Below are 15,535 nucleotides of genomic sequence, written 5' to 3' on the forward strand. Positions count from 1 at the left end.
GGAACATGGGCACTTGGTGATCTTCTCCTCTCTTGCAGCTGCAGGGCCAGCTCCAGCCCAAACTGAAGTCCCACCTGTAGAGTGTGTGCCAGCTCCACCTGCAGCGCCCTCATCAGCTCTGGCACCACAGCCAGAGCCAGTGCCAGGAACTCCTCCTCCCCCAGTGGCACCGCATGGGCTCCTGGTGGTTGCAGGGCAGGAGTCAGCTCCTGAGCTGTTCCCATCCATTACTCTTGGTCGTGTTTTGGCATATATTTTTGCTCTTATTCTCTGGATTTATATAAACAACAGAATTATTTTTAAATGAAAGCAGAGATTTTAGTCTTGTTTAAAATGATTAGCTGGGTGGCATGAAGTGCATTCTCTCTGCTCTACACCAGTCACCACTGCCAGAGCATTTTCCTCAGTGCTGTTCCGGTGAGTGGTGCCTCTTCTCTTCCCAGCTGATAGTCCCTGGCCACCACTCATCTTCTGTCCCCATAATTTACCTATCCTACATTTTTCATAGTATTGCATTCAGAGTTCCCTTTGGGCACAGAATCCTGGAAGGGACAGATGAATCTTGCTTTCTGTAGAAGGGAAAATCCTAGATAGATCCTGTCCAATTTTCATTCACCTATTCAGTAAATCACCAGTTATTTTTGTCCAGGAAGAAATATTTACAGCAGTAAAATATTCAATGCAATATAAATAAAGGATGAAAGAAAGGACAGAGCCACTGTTATTCCATCAGGAACAGTGACTTTTCCCCCAGGTGCTCCTCCTTCCTGTTTCCATCTTAGAGATCATTCAGGCCTCTGTGTCCTCTCTGTTGTGTGGGGAGTGTGTCCGGCCACAGCTCTTCCATCATCTCATTTACACACTGGGAACATGTAGACACAAAGCTTTCACTGCCCTTCTGAATCCTGCAATTTGAGCAAGAATTTCCTAGGAAATGTGAGTTCAAAATGCACTGGCAGTGAAGGACAATGCAGCATTTTAACCTGGGTCTGAACTTCAGGGGACGTCAGCCCAGGAACTGGGGACAGACAGCTGCATATATGAAGAAGCTGCCTGAGCACACATCGACCTCAGCTGCCTGCCTATCTCCCTTAGGTGGCATGACTCCAGTCCCCCAGCAGAAAAGAGGAACAGAGGTGGGGACGTTGCAGGTCTCAGAATGAAGAGGAGGAGGGGCTGGGCACCCCAGGTGGAGGGAGCCACCCTAGGGCTCTGCAGAAGGCCTGAGCTGGTCCAAGGTTCTGGGGCACCACAGGGTGAGGATCAATTCCGCCTGCTGAGTGTGCGGTTCACGCGATCAGTTCCCAGGAGGAGCCAGCCTGGCTTCCCATCAGGCCAGCAAGCACTAGGTGCTGTCCTGCAGACTCTGAGGGGCACCCAGCTCCTCCTCAGCACCACACAGCTGGATCTTGTTCCACTCTCAGGCAACCCCAGGGAGGCCAGGGGCTTAGGAAGCACAGACGAGGGAAAGTGAGACTTGGTCCCAATCGCTCTGTCCCAGCTGGCCTGGGCTTTGGGGACTTACATGGCTCATCAGAAAAAGAGGCCACGAAGACCCCTCAGTGACCAGCTGCTCTGTGGGCCTGGGTCCCCAGCTGTGGGTATTATGGGCACAGGGTTGTGAGGAGCGGGACCCCTCTCAGCCCACTGTGCAGAGCCCACCCTGCAGCTCCATGTCAGCCTGTGACTCTCCAGAGGCTGGTGAGTCTGTGCTCTACTCAGATCTCTGTGAGGCCTTAGGGGAGCCCTAATGCCCACTTTGGTGCCCACCTGACAGCTCAGCACCTGTGCCTTAGGACTCCCTTGTTGCCTGCTTTGGTGAAGCACACAGCCATCTAGCGGGTGGGGGGGCCCAGGTTCCCCGACACACAGAGTGGACTGTCAAAGCCCTTCCCATGCACACCCCAGACAACTACCACAGATTCCCTCCCAAAATGCCATTGCAGGGGGTCAGGGCAGCACATTCTCCCTGATCCATTTGTTATTCAAGTATTTAATATGCCTGGGTATGTCTGAGCCCCTACCCTCTCAACACTCTACCTCGGAAGGGGAGGGTACATTAGGTTTGCCATCCTGATTCCTTCACGGCGACGGGCTGGTAAGTGGGGTGCTTCACTTTTTGTCTTTCCCCGTTAACCTTCAGTGATATTTTAGGGTTTCTTCCCCCACATACATACCTCACACTACATGAGCTTTGTGCCAAACCACTTTTGGGATAGAGCACCATAAATATGAGATTAGTAGGCTGCATAATGCACAGGTTTTATATCAATATATAAATCCTAGTTTTATTCTAGATGCAGTGATTTATAAAATGCACTTTAGATATTTTATTACTTTTTCTCTCATTGCTGAGATGAAATATCCAACACCCAAATATAGGGAAAGGTTTATTTATCTCACAGTTTGTAGAGGTTTCGCTCTATTATCAGCTGGCTCTGAGGCAGAGTGGTATGTGGCAGAGGGGCATCACGGAACAGAAACAGTTCTTGGCAGGTAGGAGACAGCAAAAGCAGCAAGCAACAAGAGATAAGACCACAGCTCTTTCTGTTCCTTATATCTAACCCAGGCTACCCACACTTGCGCTCTTAATGCTAGCATTGCACAGTGAATCAATCCTAGCATCACATCCTTGATCCCAGAAGCATAAACTCTAGATTCAGCTACTTCTGAAAAGTCTCTACATATGACTGCATGAGAAGTTCAGGGGGCATCTAGACACAAACCATTACAAGCTGCATCTCCTTCTCCCAGTATCAACACCAAGCTTTGTTTTCAATAACTGAAAACTGAAATGCACATGTAAAGGAATAGCTGAAGGAATAAACAAACTGTAGTGACCCTGGCAGTGGGATTCTACACAGCACACCACGGTAGCAGATTATGGATTGATCTAAAAAATAATCATGCTTGGTGAAAGAAGTCATAGAAGTCACACAGTATCCTGTCCTTGTATACACTTTTAGAAAATGACAACACACGTACATGATAAAAATCAGGTCAGTCCTTGTCTGTGCACATGATGGGGCAGGATGGGGAAACTTTGGAGGCCATAACAAGGGCACAAAGAATCTTTTTTTTAAAGCAATCATTTCTGCAAGGTTTAATGGGTGAAAAACATTCCACTAAGCTGACTGTTCCTTGGAAAATACTACAAAAAGTTACTTATTTTTGATGAAAATTCCACTTATAAGTAGCCACCAGTATTTCACTGCCTACAAAATTGCAGGCTATTACATTTTACATGTTCAGAATTCAGACAGTTTAAGATCAGATATTCTAGTGAGGGTTAAAAAGACAAAGTCCCTCAGACAGATGAGTTAGTCATCCCATGATTAGGAGACAATTGACTTTCATGACTTTACCCTTCAGACAGGTACCCACACCTGCTGGATTGATGCTACTGGGCAGAACCAGATTTACATTTTTTGTTTAAGAGGAAGTGACATTAATGTGGAGGAATCATAGCATGAATTTACTGAGATTGATTTGTGGTCAAAGGATGAGTGATGGAGAATATTAGTACCAAAGAAACTTTCAGGTTAAGAACACAAGGAAAGTATACTTTTCAGAGCTGAAATCACTTCACCCCTGAATCTACTATGGTGAAATGGTGTTTGCTGATGTCCAGTGGCAAGAACTCCAGAGAAGAACAGACACCAAGTGAACAGGGAATGCTAGGTGTGCCATGTTGTCCTGACAACAGATAGATTGCATAGAAGTGAGAGGAAGATGAGTATGATGCACAGAGTATCCTGTGCTGATCTTGGCAGACAGACTGTTACTCAGGAACATTTTGCTGCCTACACAAAGTGTGGCCAGGACCAGTGGTTTGAGAATTCTCAGTACCAGGAATTAGAACAAAGAAGGGCAGCGTGTGAAGGAAGAGAAGTAAATACCTTGTATATTTCTGAATAAATTTGTTGCCCAGATTCCTGATAAGCCTGTTGCCACTTGGAACTAAGCTGGTCTGAGGACCAGGACCAATTGATAAGCCAGAAGTCCAGGCATGGAGCCAAAAATGGGGTGGGAATTGCTGCCAGAAATTATCATTCATATTATTCACCTAGGGAAGAAGAGTACAGTACGTGTTTTGTTTTTTTTTTCTTTTGGTGGGGCAGCTAATAATAAGGTGTATTTTCTCTCTTTGCTGAGACAAGATACCCAACACCAAAGTTAAGGGAGGAAACGTTTATTTAGTTCAGTTTGTAGAGGTGTTAGTCCATAATTGGCTGGCTCCAATGCAGGGTAGCATGGCAGAAAGGCATTGCAGAGGAGAAACAGTTCATGGTGGGCAGAAGGTAGCAAAAGCAGCAAGCAGCAAGTGACAAGTGATAACCATAGCAGCCCTGTTTGCTATCTGGGAAGGTAGAACTCACACCCAAGATGGGACAACCTTAATTCTAGCATCACACCATGAATTAATCCTAGTGTCATGTTCCTGATCCCCGCATCACACTACCTAAAGTCAGTCACCTCCAAAAAGCCCCACCTATGACCACATGAGGCTTTGGGGGGGACATCTAGATACAAGCTATAACAAATGGATAAAGAAAATGTAGTATATTGTGCAATGCATAAGAAAGGTAAATTTGTGTAATTTGTAGGAACATGGATGCATCCTTAGGCCATAATGCTGAATGAAATGTCACAAACAGAAGGTTAAATATCACATGATTTCTCACATATGAAAAACCCAAAGTATAATTTAAGGAGCAAAATAAAAGATAGACAAAAGGAAACAGGGAGGTAGACCTTTTGTATATGGGAAGGGGATCTAGGGATAGAGAAGGGAGGGAGTGGAGGGTAAGGAGAAGTAGAAAGGATTAAGATGTGATATGTATCTGAAACAACACCACATGATGAATATATTCATTGTGCACAATAAGTACTAATTCTTTTTTAAAAGGAGTCTCCCCAAATCACATCAAGTTGAGGTCTCTCAAAATCTGGATTTGACCCTGCTGAAGAGAGGGTGAGGTTGCTCCGAGCAGAAAACATTATGAATTTGAGGGCGGAAGGGCCTCTGCTGGCCAAAACAAGGCACAACCTCAGAGTCACAAACTTGCTTTGACTTCCCTTCTTTGTATTATACCCATGAGTATGATAAATGTGTTTATTGGAAATGGAGCTCTTTAGAAACACAGAGTATGTGTTAAACTTGCCTGGTGCTTCATGGTCCACAAAGTAACTTGCATAGGAAAACATATCACCTTACTAAGAAACTTCTTTCTGCTATTCCAAGATGATCATCATGTTTTCTTTTTATTTGAATACACATGGAAGTTTCACGGATAGTCCAAATTCTGTGGAGGAGTTAATCATAAACTCTAAAGCCCCTCTGTGGAAATACTATTACAACAGAAGCAAAACATGTTTCTAAAACAGAGCAATGACTTAAGCCTTGGCAATGAGCCTTCTTTCAAATAATTATCCATTGGCTATGTCCCTAGTTTTGTTGAAATAGAATTTTAAGTACAGGAAGAAATCTTGCCTGGTGCAAGACTATTGTTAATTTAAGAATAATTAAGTGTAATCCAGTGTTTTCTAGTGTACTTGAGTATATGTTTGTTTTAAAAGTTATTCTAGAAAGTGCAGTTTAGGAAAGGGTAATGTGAAGTTACTTGGAGGGAACTATTTGAATTAGACTGTTTGTCCTGGCCTTCCCATGAAGGTTTGAGGTTGGTGTTTGTTTATTTTTAGTTTTAAAAATAATCTTTATTTTAAAAAAGTTAGTATGTGCATCTCAGAAAACAAAAACACAATAGCCTAGTCTTTAGGCTTTGGAAGGAATCCAGACAGCTTCACTGGTCATTCATGTTGGATATCACATTTTCAAGTCTCAGCACATTCTGTAGCCATATGTGTACTCACCAGCCCATACAAGGGTCTGGGCAATCCCTGAGGTAAGTTTCATAGTGATTGTTGTAACATCAATCAAGGTTGTGAACACAGTCAGCTTGTTGAGAACAGGTTTTGTTGATAGAATACCATATAAGGTGGCAAATGAGAAATTCTCTTGGGTTGTGCACTTCAGACACATCTGTGCAAGTGTTCTGCGATCATCAAGAAAAAAGCGGGCTTTCCATTGGTCAGTTTGTTTGTACCATGTACCATCTACCCTGCTTAGGATTGAGCTCATATACATCCAAAGAGTCTTTTCTTGCTCATGTAATCACACATCCCTCCCCAGACTGGTTACCTCCTAGAATAAAGTATGCTGGAACCAATAACTTGGTTTTGGTCAATATTTTCTTGTCTTCTTTATAGATTGAACCATTTTCCAGAACTGACCTAGTGATAAACCCAATCCATACAGCATCTTTCTTTCCCAAGATCCATTCGAGGACACCCAGATAACCACCATGTATGCTGAAATGTTCATTTAGTGTAAGACTAAATAGTCCTGGTTTGAATCCTGTTAACATGCCCACATAGCCAGCAAAGCTTGTAGCTTTGAAGACAGTTTTATTCTTTCTTTGGAAGTCCAAATTCACTGATAAAAGTTTTAGTTGCTCAGTTATGACTGACTTCCTATTATTTATGTTCTGCCCAAGAAATATTCCAAAGTCCATGTTTCTAACATGTAATAGATGACCTTTCTTGTCTTCAGTTATTATTGATGTGCACATGGTAAACAATTCATAAAAAATGTTGAACAAAATAACCTCTCCTAAAGATATCTTAGTAACATCTGCAGTTCCCTTCATTTCCTCTTCATAAGGATCAGGAAATTTGCCAAGTAGTTTAGGCAACTTTTGATCCACCATCTGCATAACTTTTCCACTTGGTGCAAGGGTATTTACTATATTATTCATGGAATTCACTGTAGTCTTTAGAATTGATCTCTTGTTAGCCATTAATTCATGCCATCGATTGTAGGGTGGTAAATCAAGATTGATAGTGTACCACAGAACTGGTCCTTTATAGGTTGGTCCAGAAGGAGGATAAGTTGATTTTCTGCAGTCTTGTCTTCAGTAACATGCGCTGAGCCTCAATGCAGGCGATGGCCATGGCCAGGAGGATGAAGGTGAGGTGACGTGAGCCCAGCATCTTCCTAGCAGCCAACACAGCTCCTAAGGATTCCCTCAGAGGCAGTAGGAAGCCTCACCTGGGCCAAGGGGAGGACATGCTCCCAACCGAGGTTTGAGTTTTCTGTTGGGTTCTGTCATACACTCAAATTCTCAGTGAGACGCTGGTTGGCTTTGTCCAGAGACTGTGGTTGTTGGTCTGGACAGGTGAAGATCTCACTCATGTGGAATCTGGCTGCTTCCGGAACGTTTTCATCTGGCAATTCTAGATGACACTGTTGCATTATTCATTAACTGCTGTGTGGTCTCTTCCGGTCTGTTGGGAACATATCCACACAAACCAGATTCTACCTTCTGTGACCTTTGTGTTTTGCTGTCGGCCATCTCACCTCTCTTAGCACAGTGTCCTCAATTTGTAGGGTACCTTGGCAAAAAGAAAATAAAAGCTTGTTCTAGAATGAACCCCAAATCTCCAGCATCCATAACATTCATTATTCTAGGATTCTAAGTACAGGGACCTTCACATAAATGTTAAAGGACTTGGTTAATATTGGTAGTAGTAATCACTTCATGGCCTTTTGGCTAAGATCAAGTGTAATATTGGTAGTAGTTCCCTCAAACTTAGGAATCTTCTTCAGCTTATTGTGCACATACTGACTTCAAAAGTTTTTGGAAAATTTCTGGTAACAATATTTAAAATTGTATGTTATTTGTCATAATGAAGAGTGACCACTGGGGGTGGTCTCTGGACAGACCACTGACCACAACAAGTAGGAGTAAAAATCAGCTTTACTGCCTGTAGCTTCAAGGGATTGAGATTGCCTCAGAAGAGTCAAACAGAAGTTGACTTTCATTTTTATACCTTTGTGTTTCTATGGGAGGGGGAGATAGCAACTGTAGTCTTTGGGGAAACAGCCATCAATCTAAACATAATTACATAAGCAAATGGGCAGTAAACAGGGGAGCAGGAGGTTTGGCAGGGCTTTCCTAGATCCCCTTGCTTTAGTGAGTTTGCATTATAGTAGTGACTATAGTACAATATATCTCTCTAAGCAAGCACAGTTACACTGTTAACCCATAGTTACCCATTTTTACACCAGAAGACAGTTTTCACCTTCAATAAAAGTAAAAATTTGCTAGTATTAAAAACTTCAGACCATGTCCGAACATACATTTTCCCACATGAAAATTTTCAATTGTAATTTTCAAGTAATCAAAAATTTCAATGATTCTTCCATACCCATCATTTTCAATAGCTGCATTATTTTTACTATTAATAGAAAGCACTTTAATTTATTTAACCAGTCTCCTGTGAATGCTTGGCCCTCAGGTTGCTTCTTTTTCTACTTTTATTATAAATAATGAGGTTTGGGAAGTTTTGCATAAAGACATTTCTCTAATCATTTCCTTATTTCCATGATATTTTAATACTCTATTATCATAAGGGTAATATATACTTATTATAGAAAATTTTGAATAATAAATAATATCTTTATCTGAGGCAATTGAGACCAGCAGATGATTGGCTAAATGAAAAAGTTGGTAAAACAATTATTTTATTTTATTTTATTTTATTGGTTTTTTGTTTTATTTTATTTATTTATTTTTTTTGGTACCAGGGATTAAACTTGGGTCCTTGCGCTTGCAAGGCAGGCCACTGAACCGCTGAGCTAAATCCCTGGCCCTATTTTTTTGTTTTTTTGAGACAGAATCTCACTAAATAGTTGAGAATGATCTGGAACTCACTATGTAGCCCGGGCTGGTCTCAACCTCACAGTGATCCTCCCGCCTCAGCCTGCCAAGTGCTGGGATTACAGGCATGTGCCACCATGCCCGGCACAATTATTTTAATTTGTTTTAAATTATTTAAATTATTTCAAAGATGAATTTTATGTAAGATACAATTATAATACTATTTAAACTGCTCCAGAGCGTAGTAAATAACTATCCAAGTTATTATATAAAGTGAACATAACATTGAAAACTATATGCACCAATAATTTCAAAGTTATCATGGACCAACTTTATTTATGAACATCAGTACAACATAAAATATTAGTTACAAGAATTTAGTAGCACATTAAAGAATAACATTAACTATTGGGGTTTATTCCAGCAATGAAGGATTTTTCAAAATGGAGAAACTTATTATGATGACTGGGTAAAATTAACATTATCTTTCCCACGGATACTAAGAAGGTCCTATGGATATTAAAACTTAATATTCACTTCTGGTGAAGATTCACTCAACCAGTGATAGGTGGATGTTTTATAATATGAATAAATGTATTTATCTTAACCTAAAAGCCTGCAATAAACATGATGGAGAAACAGTGTATAATTTCCAGTAGTGTCTGAAGCAAGGTAAAGATGTCTAGTAACTCTACAGTTACTTAACATTATTGTGCAGATACTATTTAATTCAATTAGATAAAAGCAATAAGATACATAAAAAAGTAGTAACACGATTATTGCTTGCAGATGATATATGAAAAATATGGGAAATAATTTCTAGTAAAAATAGACATAAGTAAATAGTCTTTAAAAAATTAAAACAGTAGTCAACTAGAAGATGTGATTAAAGACACTACTTACACCAAGATTGAAAATGTAGACTAAATTTAAAAGATATAAAAATTCTGGGGCTGGTGATTTAGCTCAGTGGTTGCACCGCCTGCCTTGCAAGCACAGGGACCCAAGTTTGATACCCAGTACATCCCCAAATATAAAAGTTCTGAAGAAAATGCAAATGCGGATAAATGGAAAGGCACATTCTGCTTTTGAACATCAATTCACCATCAGTTGAACATCAGTTCAACATCAATTATTTCACCTGTCCTTATTTTCAATACAAGCTGAGTGAAAACACTGTAAGGCAGATTTTTGAGACCAATTAAGATGTCACTCAAGTTAAGGTGAAAAATAAATGAGCAGGAAGAGACAAAAAAGTTTTGAAAAATAAGAGGTGGGAAACATTTCAGATATTAAAATAGAAAGAAATTGAGATTTACACAGTGCAGGTCTAGCCTACTCTAGGCAGGTCAATGGGCACAGCATAAAATTCCAAAACGTGATAATATGACATAGTTTTTGATATTTACTGTTGTTTCATTACCCCATAAAAATCCTTTTAAATGAGAGTAGGAAAATGGGTTACTCAGCTAATGGTATTGAAGCAATTTGCATAACTATTGGGTAATAAATTAAGTTGGATCCATATGTCATAATTTATATAAATATTCAGTTTCAGGCCAGAGATTTAGCTCAGTGGTGCCACCGCCTGCCTTATAAGTGCAAGGTCCTGAGTTTGATCCCCAGTACCAAAAAACAAAACAAAACAAAAAACCCCAATAATTTCAGATGGATCAAAGACTCAAGTATAAGAATTAAAGAGAAGAAAGCATGGAGTTTTTTTCATCTTGGAATGGAGAAGGAATTTCTAAGAATGACAGAAAACTCAGAAGTCTTTAAAAAGAGCTCAGTAAATCGAGCTACATAAAAATTAAAAAGTTCATTATGACCACAGTCACCATAAAGAAATCAAAATTCAGACAGCTGAGGGAAAGTTTGTGCAATTCTTATCATTAAGATTTTATTTTCTTATTACATTAAAAGCTCCTACAGAACAATAAGAAAAGTATCACCCAACAACAACTAAAAAGAAAAAAAAAGATATCAACTATAGAAGGAAGACACAAAAGTCTCTTAAACACATGAAATGATGCTCAACTTTGCCGGTAGAAGATGAAAAAAACCTATAAACAAACATCTTAGTTACTTTTCTCATTGCTGAGACAAAAATGACTGATACAAGTTAAAGGAATCAAGTTTTACTCTGTCTCAGAATTTGTAGAGATTTCAGTCTATAGTTGGTGGCTTGTTCTTTTCTGCAGAGTGGGAGCTCAGTCTCTCAGGAACACACTTACATTTCATGCTCAAACAATCCTGAGGTGGGATAAAGGGTAATAAAAAAAAATGGACAGGGAGGCCGAGGATTTAGCCCAGTGGTTCCAGCACCTGCCTTGCAAGGTAAGGTCCTGAGTTCCTCACCAAAAAAAAAGAAAAGAAAAGAAAAAAAAAATAAGAAAAGAAAAAGAAAATGGACTGGGAAACACACTGGGTCCCAGTCTCGAGGACTCCAGAATCTGGTTTTTGAAATTGTAAGATAAGATGATCTCTGAGGAACCTTTCAAATTAAACTACCTAAAGCTGAATGTCATGTTTCCAGAGACAAAGAATTTGCAGGATCTACTTGTAGCTTCAGGGAGCGTGAAAGAAATAGTCTTAAACCAGTCACAAAGTGGACATGTCTTGGTAATTGGGAGCCACATGGATAACAAAAGATTGGTGAAGAACAGATTCAGTGTAGCTGGGACATGGGGCATGCTTAGAGCCCTGCTACTTGAGGATCTGGGGAAGGAAGATGGTTTGAGACCAGGCTGGGCAACATAGTAAGATTTTAAAAAAAAAAAAAAAAAAAAAAGAGACATCCGTAATCAATAGAATGTCACAAAACTATACAGTTTGATAATGAGCAATATCTACACAATTTATAGTAAATATTATTCTCAAAATTCTACAAAATGGATGCACTACCCTATAATTTCTCTATATCACACATTTTTGGTGACACCCATCTACCTCATAAAAGTGCTACTTTAGAAAATATTAAATTTCGTCTACTCTGAATGGGCCAGCAACAATCAATATTAACATTTAAATTATTATTGCTTTTATTTGTCTTAGGATTTATAAAGTTTGGGAAAATGAGTTTAATTTCCTAAGTTTCTTTATAAGAATGTCCAGCTACGTATCTAGCAAGAGTCTTAAAGATGTTTAAATCATTTAATTTAGAAATTTCACTTCCAAGCATTTATTCTGAGGGTCAATCTAGACAAATGTGCAGCTATGTGAAGATGGGAGCATCTCTGAAATAGTGTTTATAAGAATATTATGCAGGCATGAAAAAGGACATGCATGCATTTCTTAGACATAATCATAGTAGAGTCATGTCCATATAATAATAATATTTTGGTAAACAAAGGACCACAAATACAATAATCATCCCATAAAATTGTGAAATTATATCACCTGGTGATGCTGCAGCCACCTTAGGTTTGGAGGTACACTCTTTGATGTCTGCACAATGGTGCATCTCTCAGAATGTATCTCTGTGGTGAAGTGATGCACATCTTTATATTGTTAATATGAAAAAGGAAGTTGTATAGCATAATGTATAAAATCTAATTTTGCTGAACTAAATGTGTACGGCAGAATCATGTATTTAAAGTAATTAAATTCAGGTGTTTGGCTTTATAGTTCTACTCAATAAGATGGGGAAGCAGAATGAAAGTGAAATGGAAAATATTCCTAGTTGCCCTGTTGTCTGAGCATCTCTGCATAATGAATATTGTCCTAATACTCTACTGAAAAACACAGTATTTGTTTAAAATACTTTGCCTGGCTTTTAACCATGCAAGTGACCAACTGTAGTGCTCTGTTTATAAGGTGACCTCACCCACTGTCTCTCAGCTGCAAACTCACTCTTTTGTGCTCTCCCCTGTGACATTGGGTCTGGGACTCAGAAAATCCCGTTTCTGCTTTGCTTGCTGCTCCTTTTAGGTTCTGCCAACCACGTTAGATGGCTGGAGGAGGGACAAGGACCTGGCTCTTTCCCTTATTTGCAGTTTCTCTCACCTTGATACCTCCACCTTGCAAGAGTTCTGCATCCAGACTCCATAAGGTCTTTCCTCTGAGATTCTGAGACAACACTACCAGTTGGGCAGTGCCCCATATCAGACATTTAAGTCTTTGCTCCAAGCCCATCTTCTGAGCTTTTAGGATCTGATAACTCCAAGCTCCTCCCTAGATCCTCAGACTAGTTGTGGGACCAAGCATCAGCATCACTTGGGAAATTCAAATCTTCAGATTCTACTTCAGAACTCCTGACTCCCTGGCAGGCAGAGCCTAACACCTTGTGCTTGAGCGACTCCCCAGGGCATTTTGATGAAACTCCAATTTGAGCCATGGCCCTAGGCCCCAGCTCCAGGGAATGGTGTGCTAATCCCTGAAGTTATCATTCCTGTGTAACCTCTATTTCCCCCTTCTGATTCTCTCCTTCCTTCAAACCCATTTAATCACTTCCCTTTGTTGAATGTCTTCTCTTGAAATACTTAGTGCACCTTCTATCTGACAATACTAATAATGCAAGGAACAATCTAGCTGTTCATAACATAGGGTAAAAACTGAATTTAGTCAAAATTACCAATGAAAAATCCCTAACTTTCCCATGGAGCACAGCATAGAGGTCTTCCATGCCTCGGCAAGTCTCCCTATTCAGCACCAAAATTGACAGGTGCTGCCTCTTTGGAGCTCATAATAAGTAGCTGGCTTGGCTTTAGGGACTATATTATTGGAAAACTAGGTATTATTTTTAAGCTTCTAATAATATTCAACACGGTATGATGCTCCTGCTATGAAGACACATGAAAGCTGAGAACTTTACTGGATTAGAGGAAGACCTGTATAAATCTGGACAAATTTTCTCTCTGTCATTTATTTTTCTTACCAATCAAATAAGCAGACTAGACTAGAGCACTGACTTTTAAAAAATTTGACTGTGGTAAAATGTTTGTAGCATAAAACAAATCATCTCAACTATTTGTCAGAGGGGTTAAGTACATTCATCACACGTCTCCGTGAACTCTTCATTTTGCAAACTGTAACTTTGTGCCCATTGAACAATAACTCTATTCTTCCCTATACCCCTGGCAACTGCAGTTTGTTTATGCCTTCATCCAACATGGATGCTCAAGACACTTCCATCTTTTGGCTTCTGTGAGTAGTGCTGTTGCGAACAGGGTGCACACAGCACCGATTTCGAAACTGTAATCACTTTATAATAATGTAAGAATGACAACAGTAACAGTATCCAGCCTCTATTGGGCACCAGGTGTCATTGGCATTGCTCTAAATCTTTACATATAATAACTCAGTTCATACTCCAGTAGCCTCAAGAGTTAGTTTTCTAGGGGAGAAAACTGAAGCCCAGATAGTTGAATTATCCTGCTCGAGGTTATGCAGTTCTTGTATGGTAGAACTGGTAAGAGAATCCCAGCAGTCTGGCTTTAGAGTGAAGCTCTTAACCACACCGTAGTCTGCCTTTGGGGACCACCAAGCCTCTGCAGAGACTGTTTTAGGGATGGGCCCAAGGCGTCCCCCTACCTCTATGAAAGCCATCCTATGTGTACCTATTTTAAACACTGAGCTTTGCGGTTTTCTTTTGCATACATATTTCTGAAGCTACAAACAAATGAGAAAAATATATATCACTGACTCAGATGGCAGAGCTCCTCCTACTCAAATATTCTTTGAGTCTTAATTTCATTCTAGCTTTAAAAAAAAAAACCACAGCACACCCTGGGCAAAGCAGGTCCGTAACCTGGTAACCATGTTTGTTGAGAGGAAATACCTGAGCAGAGGGTTCAGCGCACTCCAACGTTTCTGACTCAAAGGTCTGTTTCTGAAGCATCTTGTGAAAATCTTTTCGAGAGCCAGTCTTTTTAAAGCCGCAAATCTCTGAACTTCCTTGGTTTCTTTCATCATTGATATTATATAATTCGGAGAATGAGCGGGAGGGAGAGAGAGGGAGAGAGAAGCAAAGTCATTAGATTAAAATAAAAGTAATGGTCCCAGTGTAGACTTGGTGCTGAAAGAGCTTTCAAAGAGAGGACCAGTGGTAATTCCTCACATCTAATTAAGCACCAGGCCTAACACAAGGCTCTGTTGTAAGGAGAAACAAGCCTGCCTCCTGGCTGGCTCATTATTAAAGGCATCAATACCACAGACAAAAAGACTTCATCTTAATTTTTCTCATTTGTAAAAAGTTGACACCGTAGTCAGTATTTTGAATGTCCTCCAAGGACCATGTGATCAAGTCTTCATTCTCAGCTTCGTCCTATTGGCAAGTGGTGAAACCCTGAAGATGTAGGAGGCCTTAGGTCCTTGGGCTGTGCCCTCGAAGAGGATTATGGGACTTCCACTTCTTCTTCTCTTTCTCTTCTGTCTTTTACACTTGACCATGAGGTGAATGCACCTCCTCCAACCACTACCAGCTCTTGCTATGATGTTTTATGCCACCACAGGCCCAAAGCACAAAGCAGTAGGGCCAATTGGCCATGGATTGAATCCTCCAAACCATAAGCCAGACAAAACACCTTCCTCTAAGTTTACTTATCGAAGGTTATTTGTTTCAGCAAGGGAAAGCTGACTAACACAAGGGATTAGAACAGAACTCGCTTGTGGACTTGTCAATATAAGATGAAACACTGTAAAGGTTTAGACATCTGATCTCTGACCTCTGACTTCCCAGATCCCAGCTTCATCCCTTATTAGCTCTGTGAACTTGGGCCAGCCATTCAACCATTTTGTGCCTCAGTTTTCTCACCTAAAACTGGTAATATTAATAAAAGTGCTTTCTTTGAGAACTGTGATGTAGGTTGAAT

The 15,535-nt window shown here is 40.2% G+C and overlaps 1 long non-coding RNA gene and 1 pseudogene across 3 annotated transcripts in view; one reads left to right on the forward strand and one right to left on the reverse strand.

The window, feature by feature from the left end:
• The window catches only part of LOC109118253, a 32,468-nt gene extending 31,822 nt beyond the window's left edge, over positions 1-646 (forward strand). For all 3 annotated transcript variants that reach the window (XR_002025558.1, XR_004517159.1, XR_004517160.1), the window contains one exon: positions 39-646. This is a non-coding gene — a long non-coding RNA (uncharacterized LOC109118253). The remainder of the gene's footprint in view (positions 1-38) is intronic.
• Positions 647-4,717: 4,071 nt separating this feature from the next.
• The window catches only part of LOC104866378, a 47,322-nt pseudogene continuing 36,504 nt past the window's right edge, over positions 4,718-15,535 (reverse strand).

The sequence above is a fragment of the Fukomys damarensis genome, unplaced genomic scaffold (genome assembly GCF_012274545.1).
Source record: "Fukomys damarensis isolate Sample0158 unplaced genomic scaffold, DMR_v1.0_HiC HiC_scaffold_14, whole genome shotgun sequence".
NCBI classification, from domain to species: Eukaryota; Metazoa; Chordata; class Mammalia; order Rodentia; family Bathyergidae; genus Fukomys; species Fukomys damarensis.